This window comes from Centruroides sculpturatus, unplaced genomic scaffold, assembly GCF_000671375.1.
Source record: "Centruroides sculpturatus isolate CEXI.00-Female unplaced genomic scaffold, Cexi_2.0 scaffold127, whole genome shotgun sequence".
Lineage (NCBI taxonomy): Eukaryota > Metazoa > Arthropoda > Arachnida > Scorpiones > Buthidae > Centruroides > Centruroides sculpturatus.
In genome coordinates, this window is record NW_019385000.1 from 897678 (window position 1) to 903647 (window position 5970).

At 34.3% G+C, this 5970-nt stretch overlaps 1 long non-coding RNA gene across 1 annotated transcript; it reads right to left on the reverse strand.

Annotated features, from left to right (window-relative positions):
• Nucleotides 1-607: 607 nt before the first annotated feature.
• Nucleotides 608-3238, reverse strand: LOC111633218. Its single transcript, XR_002758021.1, has 2 exons — nucleotides 3084-3238; nucleotides 608-1549 (listed from the first exon to the last, which is right to left on the reverse strand). It is a non-coding gene; the product is annotated as an uncharacterized LOC111633218 (long non-coding RNA).
• Nucleotides 3239-5970: the final 2732 nt, after the last annotated feature.

Below are 5970 nucleotides of genomic sequence, written 5' to 3' on the forward strand. Positions count from 1 at the left end.
TAAGCCTAACGAAGACTATTGTATCGTTAAAAATTATTTTTTTTATTTTGTACAAACAAAATAAATATATTGAAAAATATAAAAACAATAAAAATTATACTTCAGATGTTAATTTAGTATCAAAAACGTAAAATATTTGAGTAACCCGAGAAATAGCCGAAGATTGCAGCGCCACAGCACTAGCGAAAATCTAAATTTGCCGACTGAATGATTTCGGATAACAGACGTTTCGGATAACCAGCTTTCGGATAAACGACGCTCTACTGTATAGCTAATAACATAGGCAACCTCTATAGGAAAATGTCCTTGTTTATATTACATTCCATTACTTAAATCCCGAATTTAGCGCGAGTCGATTTTTTAACGGAAAATAAATGGTCGAAAAATATGGCGTTATATTCGGGCTAATACAGTATATTGTCAATTAACATTCAGATATTTTATTTATCATAAAATTCGTAAGTATCGGGAGTAATTTTCTGCAAAGCATATTTCTGATTTATGAAAACTAATCGACGTTGGCGTGAAATATAAACAGAATATTCTAATTAAAGATCTAAAACATATTTCAGTTTTATTTTGGGGGTTGTTGTACTATATATAATACGGAAAGTATTGTATTTGGATCAAATTTGACTCTCCGGAGTTTTTGAAAATCTCCACCATTTGACACCCCCCCAGTTGAGAAGACAAAAATCGGAGGATGTGTCTACAGTATTTTGTTTAATACCTCGGGATGGGTGAAGATTGAGAAACGAAATTTGCCACCGTGACTCGCGTGCATTGATGATATTAAATTTTGCTGGTTAAAGTCGAGGGGTGGGAAGATAGAGGGAATGGCGTGTCGTGTGTGGAATGGGGTAAGACTTAACGAAGATATTAAAACTAATTCCTACCAGCAAAATTAAGCTTTTTCCATTTTATAGTAATTAACGATATAAAATAAAATATGATAACATGTGGCCCCGCGCGCACTTTTAAATGTTGCCAGGATTGCTGCTGGATTTTTATAATAGAGCGGCAGATAAAAACGATAAAATTTGGCGTAAATAAGATAATTTTACGTTAAAAAATAACTCTATTCTACTTTGATTTTTCTACACGCTACAGACTTACTTTTAATGAATTCAACACTGTACACGAATTCCTTAGGAACTAATTACACTTACACGCAAGTATATTAATACTGTACTAGCATTGTAAGTGTAATTTTATTTTTAATACTCGTAAAGGTTCGGTTAATATTGTCAATATTTTCGTGTAAAAACATAAATAAATTGCAAGAAAATTCAAATTTATTCAACCTTTAAGAGGTCGTATATAATAAGGTATAATATAATTTTTTAATAACAGAAAATTGTTGGGTGAAACGATGGATAAAAATTATAGAAATAAACAGATTATTTGAATGGTCGTTGTTGTCATTAAATTAAAATGCAGCATATTTTGTTTCCGGGGCAGGTCTTTTCGTGTCTTCTTATGGCCCAACCGCAGGATTCTTCGGGAAGACATTCCGCGCCGGCTACTTTCAAGCAAGTGTAGGCAGTGGCTGGTAACATAAAAAACTTCATAAATAAAAAGTCCCTTTCCTTTATTCTTTAATTTAGAAATAAAACAATTTATTAAATACAATTCACCAATCTCTGTTGGTCGCAGCGTACACATAACTATAAAGACAAGAATTGGTTATGGCTACCCACCAAGATGTGAATTGGTAAAATTGTGGCTTAGAAACTGTGCTAAAATAAAATTTTATATAATAANTTCCAGGAAGGAAAGTTTCGTAACTTATAGAATGAAGCAAAAAATTATTTTACTGATTCGTTAAATTTTCCCATTAAATTTATATTAAAACACGCGTAATTGTGATGTTGTATAAATAAATTATACATAAAAATATCTTTAAACCAAAATTTAATTTAAAACATCATTTTAAATAAATATAAATGATTATTTTTAATACGTTAATATTCATTAATAACTCTCTTATTGCGCATATCTTAACTGAAATCATCTTTCAGAACCATTATTTCGGGTCTTACGTGGAAATTAAAACGCCAATAAACTTCAAATTATTCCTTCTGAAATTTTTTCCTCGCTACCTACTCCTCTTCTTGTCACATGTGTCACCAATATTTAGACGCCCCCAACACTAAAGTCACACTTGATCTGTCTCCCCGAATAAAAAGTCAAGCATTTCTGTAAAACAAATCTACAGTACACTAATTTATTCGTGTTTCCGGCCCGGGAAAATATAATGTTAAAAATGGGACAAAAGAACGAAAAGAAATTCACTTATTTACCGCGGAAGAGTCTGACCACATTGTACTAACTCCTAGACTAAAGTTATGTTATAAGGCCTATAACGGTATTTTTAAATGTATCCTGCACTTGTAAAGGTTAAATTGTTGCCATTATTTTTATCCTTTCGTATCAAAAGTTCTAACGGGGCACATCTAACATTAGCGCAGCGCTTCTACTAAAGTGTAATCGTTGACCTTTATTATACTCCTAATATTATACTTCTGTATAATAATTTTGATTAAAAAATGATTTCAAATATAAAAATTTTTGACAACCTTTCGTTCTGCTAACACTCCCCATCTCCTGTCGCAATCTATTATAAAATTTGCACATATCTCTCTTCCCCAGTGAAGACGTCCCAGTTCTCCTTGTAAAGAATAAATAAAAGTCTCTGGTATTAAATGAGAAATGGCGCTACAAACTCTGCTCCTAACAGGGAATTAATATTATCTCTTAAGAGAATGTCAGAGAAAAATTAAATGTATTATTTATTCATCATCACATATTCTACAACACGCACAATTACTGCACCCGCGAGTCTGGTGCCGTTTTCTAGTGTCCTTTTCTGTGGAAAAAGTAAAGGAGCAATGGAAAATTATAGAATTTTAAATAAACGATTGTTTAAAATTCTTCACTGGTCTTTTATTTGAGAATATAACAGTCGATAATTACGAATCAATGTCTGATAAGATCTTCACGTAACACGTATTATTATAAACAACAATAGTAAACGAATAATAAATACTGATGTAAAGGTAATAATGTAATAGTTGACTCACCCGCAGAAACCACGGTCAAAAACAAAATGCAAACAGATAAAAACAGGATGATCTTCATGGTTGCGGCAAAGTGTCGGTGCAACGTCACAAGTGTAGGGAAGAAAAGACTTCTGCCTCTACACTTACGACATTTGCTATTTATGCAAATTATAGCCAATAGAAATCTTTGTCACAGCCCACGTCGTGGCTAGACATTACGTAATACCGAAATTATTATTTTTTTCTACTCGTTGCGTAAGTATTTCCACTTTGCAATTAAAATGTCGTTCCGATTAATTAATGTATCGAGTATTTTACATACCCGAAAACAGTGATGTAATTTGATAAGTTTAAAAGTTAAAAAGACGTTTTCGTATTAAAATATGATTTATACGAGTATAAAATTTTGTTTATTTGATCGAAGAAAATATCTTTGGGTAGGCCTACTCGAAACTGGCGGACATTGGCACGTATGTCAAAGAATCCCGTAGCAGTTCGTCCGAATATTTATCGACCCGTACGTAAACAGAAAATAATACAGAACTGTGTTAGATAGTCTACTTGAAAATTCGCATTGTTGGGTAATTTATTAAACAAAAGTTCCGTAGGATTCTATTGTGATTTCGGTCGAGATATCGTTCGGCGGCAATTTGACATTCGACTTTCATTTAATATTAAGAGTAATACCATTCGCATTAAGTCAATACTTTACACAATAACGCGTTGTCTCGCATTATCTTACAGTTAAAACTCAAAAACTAATATATTTTCATCGATATTTTCAATACATAGAATGACAAAAACTTAATAAAATGACGTGTAAAAATTTGTTTTTTTTTTCACGTCATTTCGTGATATACAAATTTTTACACGTCACTTAGTATCCTGTTTATTTACTGACGACTTTTGTGTTTGTTCGTAAATTTGACTTCGTACGATGAAGAGACAATTTATCGCTAAGAGAGCGAGTATGAACCCCCTACAGCGTGCTTTTAGTTAATTTAAAATTTTAATTTGCTATAGGGTCTAATATGTATTTCGCTCCAGGCTCCCGCTACCCTTAGGCTGCCCCGTGAAGATACAAAATATTTTTAAAAATCCAAATGTAATTCATGTGTATATTAGAAAAGGACATCCACCTTCCTGCGCAAAAATCGGAAAAGGATATCTGTAAAAGTAATAAACGGAAATTACTCAAGTATTTCTGCCATTTATTATTATTTTTCAATTTTAAATCATTTAATATTTAAAATAATGCGTTGAATGAAAAAAATACTAAAACCTTTCTAATTAATAAAATTTTATTTTAATTATCCCCGAATGTTCGATCTCGTTCGATAGGCCCGGCCCAGTTGGTCGCGGGTTCGTGCCGGGCCAACGGGCTGGCCACGCGGAGCTTTCCGGGTTTTCTTCACGTTTGTAACACTTAAATAAGGGCCAGTTAAGGGCAGATCGTCCACTCGTCGCATTGCCTAAACAAATAAACCAATCTTAAAGTGTTCCTTATTTGTTTTCTCTAATTTATATTAATTCAGCACTAACTTATAGAACACATTTTTAATTTATAAGAAGGTTAACTAGTTTTCCTCTCAGAAATTATAATTTAAAATGAGAATTAGTTTCTCCACGTTCGGGAAGACCATCGGGCTTTGGCGAAGACCGTTTTAAAGCTTTAATCCACCACGATCCGCGTCGGTCAGCCCGAGAATTGGCAAATGTGATTAACTGTGACCATTCAACCATCGTGCAACATTTGCATTCAATGGGCAAGGTCAGAAACTGGGTATTTGGATACCGCACGCTTTAAGCCAAAACAATAGAAATCAGCGGGTGACCATTTGTGCTTCTTCGCTCGCTCGTTATCTGTTCGTTCGTAAATATCGATCATTCTTGTCCAGGATTGTTACCGGTGACGAGAAAAGGTGTCTCGATGTCAACGTCATATAAAGAAAGGAATGGCTGAGTCCTAACAAAAAGCAACTCTCCACGCGAAAAGCTAGTGTCCGTCCGCAGAAGATATTGTTACGCGACTGGCGGGACACAAAAGCGTCATCTACTACAAATTGCTTCCCGGGAATATACTCATCACCGCTTACATTTCTTGCCAACAACTCGGATGTCTGGCGGCCGAATTTCAAGAAAAAATGACCGGCACGACTGTATCAACGCGCGAAGTGCTTCTGTAGCACGATAATGCGTGGCGAAAACGGTTGGCCAGGAGCTTAGTTGGGAGGTTATTCGACATCTCTTTATTCCCCGATCCCGTGTCCTCAGATTTTTACCTTTTTCGTTCTTTATATAAAATTTTCTAGAAAATTCTTTTGATAACGAAAACGCTTATCAAACAGCAGATTTTTTCAGGCGTAGAATCGAAAATCTGCCCAGCATTGGCAGACAGTCATAGATAATGCGAGAGAATTTATTAGTGACAAGCTGGTCCGTCGCGCATTGCTGCGATCTCAGAAGAAAGGAAATTCGAACAAACTCGTTATGATACAATTTACATTTTATCATTTTTATTGAAACTTATTATTATTAGGCTATTCATTTTCATTGGGAAAACATTTCAAAGTGTCCTTTCAATTCTATTTATTTATTGGAGTGCTCGTGGATACGCGATATTTTCTGTTTTTCCGTCTGGTGCGTACACGAATAAATCAGGTTTTCCGACGCGTTAGCTGGTCACATACAGTTGTCCACGCGAGAAACACGCATTCTCCAAATTTAACCCACACACTCGCGGCGATTGTCAGAAGCGTGATATTCCCCATTTATATATATATTTTTTTAATCCTTTACAATTTTAATTATTTAATTGCTCCTTCCTCTCTTCCTTGGCACGTTGTGAAATTTCTGATAGTCGGATAATAAACCGTTTTATTGTAATTTGTCTTTTTAAATTATTTTG